This window comes from Bos indicus x Bos taurus, chromosome 7 (genome assembly GCF_003369695.1).
Source record: "Bos indicus x Bos taurus breed Angus x Brahman F1 hybrid chromosome 7, Bos_hybrid_MaternalHap_v2.0, whole genome shotgun sequence".
NCBI classification, from domain to species: domain Eukaryota; kingdom Metazoa; phylum Chordata; class Mammalia; order Artiodactyla; family Bovidae; genus Bos; species Bos indicus x Bos taurus.
This window is the reverse complement of record NC_040082.1, coordinates 54,862,614-54,875,375: the sequence shown is the minus strand read 5'-3', so window position 1 is coordinate 54,875,375 and position 12,762 is coordinate 54,862,614.

The window sequence follows — 12,762 nt, the reverse complement described above, 5'->3', positions numbered from 1 at the left end:
GTGGACTGCAGCACACCAGGCTTCCCTGTCCATCACCAACTCCCAGAGCTTATTCAAACACATGTCCATCGAGTCGGTGATGCCATCCAACCATCTTATCCTTTGTCATCCCCTTCTCCTCCTGCCTTCAGTTTCTCCCAGCATCAGGGTCTTTTCCATGGAGTCAGTTCTTCGCACCAAGTGGCCAAAGTATTGGAGTTTCAACTTCAGCATCAGTCCTTCAGTGAATATTCAGGACTGTTTTCCTTTAGGATGGACTGGTTGGATCTCCTTGCAGTCCAAGGGACTCTCAAGAGTCTTCTCCAACACCACAGTTCAAAAGCATCAATTCTTCAGTGCTCAGCTTTCTTTATAGTCCAACTCTCACATCCATATGTGACTACTGGAAAAACCATAGCTTTGACTAGATGGACCTTTGTTGGCAAAATAATATCTCTGCTTTTCAATATGCTATCTAGGTTGGTCATAACCTTCCTTCCAAGGAGTAAGTGTCTTTTAATTTCATGGCTGCAGTCACCATCAGCACTGATTTTGGAGCCCCCCAAAATAAACTCTCTCACTATTTCCACTGTTTCTCCATCTATTTGCCATGAAGTGATGAGACCAGATGCCATGATCCTAGTTTTCTGAATGTTGACTTTTAAGCCAACTTTTTCACTCTCCTATTTCACTTTCATCAAGAGGCTCTTTAGTTCTTCACTTTCTGCCATAAGAGTGGTGTCATCTGCATATCTGAGGTTACTGATATTTCTCCCGGCAACCTTGATTCCAGCTTGTGCTTCTTGCAGCCCAGCGTTTCTCATGATGTACTCTGCATAGAAGTTAAATAAGCAGGGTGACAGTATACAGCCTTGACGTACTCCTTTCTCTATTTGGAACCAGTCTGTTGTTTCATGTCCAGTTCTAACTGTTGCTTCCTGACCTGCATACAGGTTTCTCAAGAGGCAGGTCAGGTGGTCTGGTATTCCTATCTCTTTAAGAATTTTCCATAGTTTGTTGTGATCCACACAGTCAAAGACTTTGGCCTAGTCAATAAAGCAGAAATAGATGTTTTTCTGGAACTCTCTTGTTTTTTCCATGATCCAACGGATGTTGGCAATTTGATCTCTGGTTCCTCTTCCTTTTCTAAAACCAACTGGAACATCTGGAAGTTCACAGTTCATATACTGTTGAAGCCTGTCTTGGAGAATTTTGAGCATTACTTTACTAGTGTGTGAGATGAGTGCAATTGTGCAGTAGTTTGAGCATTCTTTGGCATTACCTTTCTTTGGGTTTGGAATGAAAACTGACCTTTGCCAGTCCTGTGGCCACTGCTGAGTTTTCCAAGTTTGCTGGCATGTTGAGTACAGCATTTTCACACCATCATCTTTTAGGATTTGAAATAGCTCAACTGAAATTTCACCACCTCTGCTAGCTTTGTTCATAGTGATGCTTCCTAAGGCCCACTTGACTTTCCATTCCAGGATGTCTGGCTCTAGGTTGATGATCACACCATCATAAATATCTGGGTCATGAAGATCTGTTTTTTATAGTTCTTCGGTGTATTCTTGCCACCTCTTCTTAATATCTTGTGCTTCTGTTAGGTCCATACTATTTCTGTCATTTATTGTGTCCATCTTTGCATGAAATGTTCCCTTGGTATCTCTAATTTTCTTGAAGAGATCTCTAGTCTTTCCCATTCTGTTGTTTTCCTCTATTTCTTTGCATTAATCGCTGAGGAAGGCTTTCTTACCTCTCCTTGCTCTTCTTTGGAACTCTGCATTCAAATGGGTATATCTTTCCTTTTCTCCTTTGCCTTTCGCTTCTCTTCTATTCACAGCTATTTGTAAGGCTTCCTCAGACAACCATTTTGCCTTTTTGCATTTCTTTTTCTTGGGGATGGTCCCTGCATCAGGGATCAAGACAGTCCTCAGGGCTGGACATTCCCAATATAGATAAACTCATAGAACTTTTTTTAAAATTTAATTTAATTTATTTTTTTAACTTTACAATATTGTATTGGTTTTGCCATATATCAAAATGAATTCACCACAGGTATACATGTGTTCCCCATCCTGAACCCTCCACCCTCCTCCCTCCCCATACGATCCCTCTGGGTCGTCCCAGTGCACCAGCCCCAAGCATCCAGTATCGTGCATCGAACCTGGACTGGCGACTCGTTTCATATATGATATTATACATGTTTCAATGCCATTCTCCCAAATCATCCCACCCTCTCCCTCTCCCACAGAGTCCAAAAGACTGTTCTACACATCAGTGTCTCTTTTGCTGTCTTGTATACAGGGTTATTGTTACCATCTTTCTGAATTCCATATATATGCATTAGTATACTGTATTGCTGTTTTTCTTTCTGGCTTACTTTTTAATTTAGCTGCTGTTAGTTAGGGCATACAGTCCTCCTCATGTGTTCCCCAGTCTCTAATATCTCCTATGGCATTATGCCTGGTTCTTGGGTATTTGGGGATTATTTTACCAACACTCCTATAAAAAGCTATGAGTTTATCTATATTGGGACTGTCCAGCCCTGAATTGATAACCAGAGCCATTGGATTGCCCTAGATTACTGGCTCACTCCTGAAGAACAAAAGTGTGAGAGGGTACCCAAGATTATATTATCAGGTAATTCCCAAGCAGAAGCATGTCTGTTGTAGAAAAGAAAGACAGACTGAATGCTAAGAGGACAATAAAATAAATTTCATATATAATCATATCTATCACATATTTACATACAAATATATAATTTTAATGTATATAATATATTCTATTTATGGAGGGCTATTTTGCTCTTTAAAGCTGTATAACACCCCTATGAATTAGATGTGACTGTTCTTACTGTACAAATAAGAATTTAAAGAGAAACTGAGCCTCAGGGAAGGCAAATAACATTCACAAGTTCATATAACTGGTAACAGGAATGGCTGGGGTTCTGATTTTGATGCCTTACTCTGTAACTACTTTGACATAGAAGGTGGTGTCACCTATAACACCTATAGGTAGAGTGGGTCTCTTTTGCAGAGGAGAAATTACTTTTAGCTACACGCCAGTCTTCTCCAAATTGCTGTTTAGTTTGCCTCTTAAAATTGTGTTAGCTTTATTGAATACTTGCCAAACGTTTTGAGAGAATATTCCTTTTGCTTGATGCCAATGGTACTAATGGACAGGCTGTTCTTGCAGGATGCAGCAGACTCACTTCCCAGTCAAGGATTATCATTTGATGTTGAGCAGGATGATAGATCAAAAGATTTGGGCTCTCAAAGAAAATTTAGAGGCAAAAGTCAAAAAGAAAAAGAAAAACAAACAAACCTAAAGTTGTAAGTTAGCTTATCAAAGCAAGAGTGAATAAAACCAATAACAACACCAACAAAAATATTATGCACTGCTCTTATCATTCACACAAAGCCAGACATTAAGAAGAGAGAGAAATATACCTGTCCAAACCAAATCCATGACTAAAGGCCTGATAATAAATGCATGAAGGGAAGGGAAAGATGAAGATAAAGACTCCATTCTCTGAAAAGACATCAATGAGTGTGATTGGGTTCTGGAGCTCACAGGCTCATCGTTTTAATGCTTTGGTAGGGTCTCCAGTTATTGTATATGTGACCTCCTGAGCCATAATAAGGAGTAAGTTTTATCTCAAGGATGATTAATAGATCTGTGTAGAAGCTAAATGGTGAAGGGCTTGGAGGGCAGGGTAAAATAATTACTAGGCATTGTACATAGTGTTAAAAAACTGTTCTCTGTAGAAATAGAGATAGTTTCATCTCTGGCTCAGATGATGCCTTTCTCTGAAGACTTATTCAACCTAGGCTCTTGTTTATCTTTTTTTTTTCTCTTAATTCCCCATGTAATTTATAATCCAAATGATCCAATTGCACTCTCAAGTATATTAATTTTTAGTAAAATGATTCGTTCATTTGCCATATATTGAGTATGTGCTGTGAGCCAGGCATTCATGTCTAGGCTGTGGTGGATAGACAAAAATAATCAAGTGAATAACTGAGTAAGTGAACAAGATGATTACAGATAGTAATAACTTTTATGAGGAAATCCTACAGTTGTAACAGAGAGTGACTGGACATTAGGAGTGAAGAAGTTTGGCTAATTTAGATATGGTGGTCAGAAATCCCTCTCTGAAGAGGACACCCTAATTGTATTTCATAGTTTTTTTTTTTTTTTTCTCAAGCAGATTGAGTCTGTGAGTGAAAGTATAAACTAGGATTCAAATCATGCCCTATCATTGTTTCATTCTTTGATTTACTCTTTCATTCACCCTCAAAGCATTTATTGCAGTATACATTTTATACCAATAACTGTGGTAGTTATTAGATATTTATTCTTTTACTCATTCACATGGGCTTCCCTTGTGGTTCAACTGGTGAAGAATCCACCTGCAGTGCAGAAGACCTGGGTTCAATCCCTGGGTTGGCAAGATCTCCTGGAGAAAAGAAAGGGTACCCACTCCAGTATTCTGACCTGGAGAATTCCATGGACTGTATAGTCCATGGGGTCGCAAAGAATTGAACACAACTGAGTGACTTTCAGTTTGCTCATTCACTCAACATATTTACTGAATGCCTACTGGGTGCTCTATGCTAAGTGTTTGTGACAATCCACAGAAACCAAAGAAAGGTCGTGGCTAATGGTGGCCAGGGGTGTGGTTTTGATCATGTTCAATTTCAATATTTATTAGACATACAAGTGCAGATGATGAGTAGGTATTTGAATTTACCAATCCAGAATTTTTGAGAGAGCCATGGACAAGAAGTTCAAATTTGAGTTTTATCAGCAGAGAGATGCTGTTTAATGTCTTAAGATTATTTGAGTTCATGAAAGGATTGAGCATAAAGGAGAGGATCAATGATGAAACTCTGGAACACTTCAATATTATGAAAGAGGGAGCCATCATATGGATCGATGAAGGAGGTATCAGTAGAATAAGAGGAAAACCAAGGAACTGTGTAGCTCTGAAATCCAAAGGAAGGAAATATATCAAGAACATAGAACAACTGTGTAAAATTCTGCTTACTAAGTCAAGTAAGATGAAGACTGAGAATAGAGTATAAAATTTAGCAACATGAAGATTGCCTGTGACCTTGATATGAACAGTTTCAACAAAGCCTGATTGGAATTGTTTTTAGAGAGAATGGAAAGTGAATAATCAGGGGAAATGTGTGTAGAACTGTTTTTAGAAGAGTTTTGCCAAAGACAGCAAAGAAATGCGCAAGAAGCTGGCAAGAGAAATAGGATAAAAAGAAGGGTTGCTACAGTGGGAGAAACAATAGCAGATTTGCATACTGACAAGAATGACGCAACAGTGAGCCAAACATAGATAATGTAAGGAACGTTGGTTTCTGAAGAGTTGTTCTTAAGTGGATGAAAGGAAGTAGAATTTAGTCTGCAAGTGGAAGGATGAGCTTTGAAGGGGATAATGGATACTTTGTCTGTGGTTAGAGGCAGAACAGCAGAGTTTATAGATTCAGACACTGGCAGGTGGGGAGCTGTTGTAAAGGGCACCTGTGGAAGTTTTCTTATTGCTGCTTTCATTTTTCCAGTGATGTAGGACACGAGGGGAAACATTCAGTTCCCGTACTATTTATACGCCTTATAATTTCAAGCAAGTTATTCAGTCTGCTTGAATCTTAGTTTTTCCATCTGTGAAACTGGAAAATATTTGTCTCTAGGGACCTCAGTGGTTAAGACTCTGCGCCCCCAATACAGGGGCATGGGTTCAATCCCTGGTTGGCTAAGATCCTGATTTCCTCATGGTGCAGCCAAAACAAACAAACAAAAAACTCATCTCTAAGTATAGTAATAATGATTAAGTGTTACATTTATATAGAAAAAATACTAACCTGGGAATCTGCACCATCAATTAATTTTGGCCAAACCTGACCTCGGTATGAGCAAAAAAGAATTAGCATCTAAAATGGCATAAGTCACCTAGATTTCACTTAGGAGGACTTGTTTCACTACAGGGAGGCAGACAGTAACTAACAAGAGCATGAACTGAAGGGGTTTGGCTTAATCATTAAGAAGTAAATTTATAAAAGACTTACTATGTCTGCCGTCTGGTCTCTGACCAAGGAGAACTCACTAAAATGTTTAAGCCATAGTTCTTCTCCACACACCTATTGGTACCCACCAGACTGGAGTGACAGTGATCAACCGCACATGGGGAAAAACCAAATGTCAGTGTTCAGTTTCCTGTCCCAGGCTAAGTGTTCCAGGCGTGTGAGATATCACCCTGATTAAAGTGTCAAATGCCCTCTAATCACATTAAAATGAAATGTGACCAGAGCATACCAGGAAGTGGGGCATCCCTGTCACTTTTTCCCTTTTCCCTGTAATAGCAATATCTATCTGCTATATACCAGATAATATGAATGTCTCTTCACATTGTAGGGACAATGAGATGACTTTCATTTGACAGATCTTATTATGCTGGAAATCAACTGCTCTGAAATTAACACGGGCTCTTATTAAAGTGATTATGCGAAATGTCTCTGGTTCCTGGGATTTTCACCAGGCAAATCCCTTCCTCTTATCCTTCCTCGCTGATTTTTCTGTTTATGTATTTTTTAACTGGTAATAATGCAGTGATGTATTACAGACATAACTAATGCTAGGAAGACTAAAATCTTTATACACTACAGGTATTTACCATCATGCATTGGGTGCCCATGATACTAGAGGAGTTAATATTGAAACTAAAGTTTGGAAGTCTGTGTTGCTTTATGAACAGAGCATTTTTCCTATTTTTGAGTCTATAAAGTCAGCACTATGAGAGTAGGGAAGGTTACATTATTCAGTGGTTCTTTTTTAGTCATTCAGAGTAATACCTAGTTTACAGTAAGTACTCCACAAATATCAGTTTGTTAAATTAGTATTAATAATTTTCTGATGAAATTAAGCCTGTCTTAAGAGTTGTTTATTAAGAATCATGGGAAAAATTGCAGCCCCTTAGGTTAGAATTTTTTCAGAACCTATCTCTAATAAGTGTCTGAAAGTTACAATAAGAAGCCCAGACTATAAACAATAAATATTTTCTCTCTCTAAATCATAATTTAGGAGTAACTTCCCTTATATTTGACTGATTAAATTCTGAAGAGGGTAGATGTCAAAAATATAAAATGTGTCCAAGATCTACTTAAAATCATGGGTGTTTTTAAGGTGCTTTTCTCAGTTAAATTCTTATATATGAACCTAGATTTTTTTTTTTTCTGGTGAGAAAGATTAGGTTTGTCCTAATTTGGAATAGAGCACAAGTTTGAAATAACTAAAATGAAATAAGGAAACATAATACTATCTAGTGAATTCAATTTTGACATTTAAAATTGCCATTTCCTAACTTGAGTCAAGCAAGACTCTCAAGTGATTACCAGAAGGACAATGAGATGTATGATTTAAGCTAGAGATTATAAAATCAGATGCCTGCAGAGAGTAGACCAATGAATATGTGTGTGAGTCTGTGGGGGTAGGGAAATAGTTTGAGTTGAAAATGTGGTATACTGGCCCACAGCTTATTTAAAAGTATTCATATCAGTCTTTTTGTAAAAAATATTATACAGTGTGTCAGCAAAAAACTTAATAGTCAATCTTTAAAAAACCCTACAAAATTGTATGTAAGCCAATCTGAGTATTCCAACCCAGGAGATAGTCCACAGAGGCCATATGTGTACCAGAATCTGGTACATATATGATTTTTGTGAGATAGTATATACAATCAAGTACACATCTCAGTAGAAAGTCACTGCTAATCACAAGGAACTGACATCTTAGTTAATGGTTTTAGTGCTTTTCTAAGGATGGGAAATGGAAGAATCCAGGTTCATAAAGTTTCTCTAAAAATATCTTAACAATCTGAAGACAAGTTCTGCCAATTTTCTTAGAACACAAAGTACTTTGTCTTAATCTTTGCCCTGATCTCGTTTCAGGGTCTACGGTGTGTCATTGGCTGCAGTGGCTCATGACTTGTTCTTGTAGAACTGGATGATGAGCAACACTCTTTATTTTACAGTTCCTTCCTTTTCGATCTTAAAGTCCACCTAGTTTTGAGAGGCATTTCATGACCAATTTGTCTGACAGTGCTGGGGATGCTCATTCCCAGGTCAGGTGGCAGTTTCATTGGTAGGCCTCTCACTGTACTAACAAGACTAGGCCCCGTTAACAGTAACCCTAAGTCTCTGGACTGCCTATCTCACTAGTCTGTTACTGTCCAGGAAATGGTTCCATCTTGCTGCTTGTTCTTATATCTAGAATTCCACTATTAGAATCATTGAGTATATATAACGATTAGTAAACATATGGGGCTTCCCAGGTGGCACTAGTGATAAAGAACCCACCTGTCAATGCAGAAGACATAAGAAATGTGGATTAGAGCTCAGGATTAGGAAGATCCCCTGGAGGAGGGCATGGCAACCCATCCGTCTTCTTGCCTGGATAGTATTTTATCCCATGGACAGAGGAGCCAGGCTACAATGCATAAGGTCACAGAGTCAGACATGAATGAAGCGACAGTGTGCGTGGACACACACACACACACACACACACACACACACACACGCCCCACAGTACATATTTGATCAATTGTTTCAAGTCATCTAATTATCATTAAGTTTTTCTGAGGCTAAGTACAACACTCAGTAATGCGATAAACAGTAATCTTGTAACACAGGCAGAATAAAAGTATTAGAAAGTATACAAGCTTAGAAAGTATTGTTGAGGGTGGAGGGTTCAGGATGGGGAACGCGGGTATACCTGTGGCGGATTCATTTCGATATTTGGCAAAACTAACACAATATTGTAAAGTTTAAAAATAAAATAAAATTTAAAAAAAAAGAACATTTTTCATAGCCATGAAAAAAAAAAAAAAAAGAAAGTATTGTTGAGTGAATGAATGAATAAATCTACTCTTATTTCAAAGGAGAGACCTCAAATCATTAAAAATAGCTTTTATGTCTCATCCTTGGATATTCTCTTATCTAAGTAAAAGCTTGTTTTTACCTGAAGCCTATCTTCAAAGACACTGAAGGATAAAACTCACCAGTATGAATTCGATGTCTTTATCTCAGCAAGTAATTATGCAGTTCCTAAATACTGCATCTACCTTAACACAGCACATACTATAGAATAGACACTATGCCAGGTGCTGGGAATTGTGTTGAAAAGATAACCAAAAGCCAATCTGTGGGGTAGGGCACAGACAATAGCAGAAGTCATTCTGTATCAGTTAAATTCAGTCATTCAATCCTGACCAACTCTTTGCGACACATGGACTGCAGCACGCCAGGCCTCCCTGTCCATCACCAGCTCCCAGAGCTTGCTCAAACTCATGTCCATTGAGTCGGTGATGCTATCCAACCATATTATCCTCTGTTGTCCCCTTCTCCTCCAGCCTTCAGTCTTTCCCAGCATCAGGGTCTTTTCCAATGAGTCAGCTCTTTGCATCAGGTGGCCAAAGTATTGGAACTTTAGCTTCAGCATCAGTCCTTCCAATGAATATTCAGGACTGATTTCCGTGGATTGACTGGTTTGATTTTCTTGCAGTCCAAGGGACTCTCAAAAATCTTTTCCAACAGCACAGTTCAAAAACATCAATTATTTTGTGCTCAGTTTTCTTTATAGTCCAACTCTCACATCTATACATGACTACTGGAAAAACCATAGCTTTGACTAGATGGTCCTTTGTCAGCAAAGTAATCTCTCTGCTTTTTAAGATGCTGTCTAGGTTGATCATAGCTTTTCTTCCAAGGAGTAAGCTTCTTTTAATTTCATGGCTGCAGCCACCATCTGCAGTGATTTTGGAGCCCAAGAAAATAAAGTCTCTCACCATTTCCATTGTCCCCATCTATTTGCCATGAAGTGATGGGACCAGATGCCATGATCTTTGTTTATTTAATGTTGAGTTTTAAGCCAGCTTTTTCACTCTCCTCTTTCACTTTCATCAAAAGGCTCTTCAATTCTTCTTCTCTTTTTCTCATAAGGGTGATATTATCTGCATATGTGAGGTTATTGATATTTCTCCCTGCAGTCTTGATTTCAGCTTGTGCTTCATCCAGCCTGGCATTTTGCATGATGTATTCTGCATATAAGTTAAATAAACAAGGTGACAATATACAGCTTTGACGTACTCCTTTTCCTATTTGGAACCAGTCTGTTGTTCCATGTCCAGTTCTAACTGTTGCTTCTTGACCTGCATACAGATTTCTCAGGAGGCAGGTCAGGTGGTCTGGTATTTCCATCTCATTCAGAATTTCCCACAGTTTGTTTTGATACACACAATCAAAGGCTTTGGTGTAGTCAATAAAGCACATATTTGTCTGGAACTCTCTTGCTTTTTCCATGATCCAGCGGATGTTGGCAATTTGATCTCTGGTTCCTCTGCTTTTGCTAAATCCAGCTTGAACATCTGGAAGTTCAGAGCTCATATACTGTTGAAGCCTGGCTTGGAGAATTTTGAGCATTACTTTACTAGTGTGTGAGATGAGAACAATTGTGCGGTAGTCTGAACAATATTCGGCATTGCCTTTCTTTGGGATTGGAATGAAAACTGACCTTTTCCAGTCCTGTGGCCACTGCTGAGTTTTCCAAATTTGTTGGCATATTAAGTGCAGCACTTTAGTAGTATCATCTTTTAGGACTTGAAATAGCTCATCTGGAATTCCATCACCTCCATTAGCTTTGATCATAGTGATGCTTTCTAAGGCCCGCTTGACTTCACACTCCAGGATGTCTGGCTCTAGGTGAGTGATCACACTGTTGTGGTTATCTGGGTCATTAAGACCTTTTTTGTACAGTTCTTCTGTGTATTCTTGGCACCTCTTCTTAACATCTTCTGCTTCTGTTAGGTCCATACCATTTCTGTCCTTTATTGTGTCCATCTTGGCATGAAATGTTCCCTTGGCATCTCTGATTTTCTTGAAGAGACCTCTAGTCTTTCCCATTCTGTTGTTTTTCTCTATTTCTTTGCATTGATCACTGAGGAAGGCTTTCTTACCTCTCCTTGCTCTTCTTTGGAACTCTGCATTCAGATGGGTATATTTTTCCTTTTCTCTTTTACCTTTAGTTTCTCTTCTTTTCTCAGCTGTTTGTAAGGCCTACTCAGAAAACCATTTTGCCCTTTTGCATTTCTTTTTTTGAGGATGGTCTGTATCACTACCTTTGTACAGTGTCACAAACCTCCATCCATAGTTCTTCGGGCCCTCCGTCTGATTTAAAGCCTTGACTCTATTTGTAACCTCCACTGTATAATCATACGGGATTTGATTTGGATCATACTGAATAAGCTTGCAGTTTTCCCTACGTTCTTCAATTTGAGCCTAAATTTTCCAATAAGGGACTCATGATCTGAGCCACAGTCAGTTCCAGGTCTTGTTTTTGCTGACTGTATAGAACTTCTCCATTTTCTGCTGCAGAGAACATCATCAATCTGAGAATATCATCAATCAGATTTGGTGTTGACCATCTGGTGATATCCATGTGTATTCACATCTCTTGTGTTGTTGGAAGGAGGTATTTGATATGACCATTGTGTTCTTTTGACAAAACTCTGCTTGCCTTTGCCCTACTTCATTTTGTACTCCAAGGCCAAAGTTGCCTTCCAGGTATCTCTTGACTTCACACTTTTGCATTCTAATCCCCTATGATGAAAAGGATCTTTTTTTGATGTTAGTTCTAGAAGATCTTGTAGGTCTTCATAGAACTGGTCAGTTGCAGCTTTTTTGGCATCAGTGGTTGGGGCATTAAACTTGGTTTATTGTGATGTTGAATGGTTTGTCTTGAAAACGAGCTGAGATCATCCTGTCAGTTTTGAGATTGCACCCAAGTATTGCATTTTGGACTCTTTTGATGACTTTGAGGGCTATTACATTTCTTCTAAGGGATTCTTGCCCATAGCCATAGATGTAATGGTCTTCTGAATTAAATTCACCCATTCCCGTTCATTTTAGTTTACTGATTCCTAAGATTTCGATGTTCAATTTTGCCATCTCCTGCTTGACCAACCAATTTAATTTCATTCATAGACATAAGATTCCAGGCTCCTATGCAGTATTTTTCTTACAGCAGTGGACTTGACTTTCACCACCAGACACTTCCACAACTTGGCATCATTTCCACTTTGATAGTTTCTTCATTCTCACTGGAGCTGTTAGTAATTACCCCCCAATAAAACATTTTGGACACCATCTGACCTGTGAGGATCTTTATCCAGTGTAATATAGAATCATTTTCCAGTGTAGTATCTTTTTGTCTTTTCATAATGTCCATGGGGTTCTTGTGGCAAGAATACTGAAGTGAGGTACCATTTCTTCCCCCCGTGGACCCTGTTTTGTCAGAACTGTTCACTGTGACCCGCCTGTCTTGGGTGGCTCTGAGTGGCATGGCTCATAGTTTCATTGAGTTATGCAAGTCTCTTCACCACAACAAGGCTATGATCCATGAAGAGGTCAAGTAATATAGTTTGTAACATTAATAGGTCATAAATAAATATTGAAGCTAAGAACTAACGTTAGGTGTGGCCTAGTATCTGTCCAGGTCATCCGACCAGTCTGTTTTACAGCAATCACTATCTTTAAGGGAAATGGTATATTGGCATTGAGCATAAGTTAACCAAAGATGTCTGCACATACCAGGCAAGGGGTCATCAGGACCCCTCATAGGATTGAGAAAAGAATGTCATCCTCTAGAGAGATACATAGCTGGTTGCCAGAAGGAAGAAAATTGCTCTTTATGGTTGAGCAGGTATTTCTGCCACTGGGG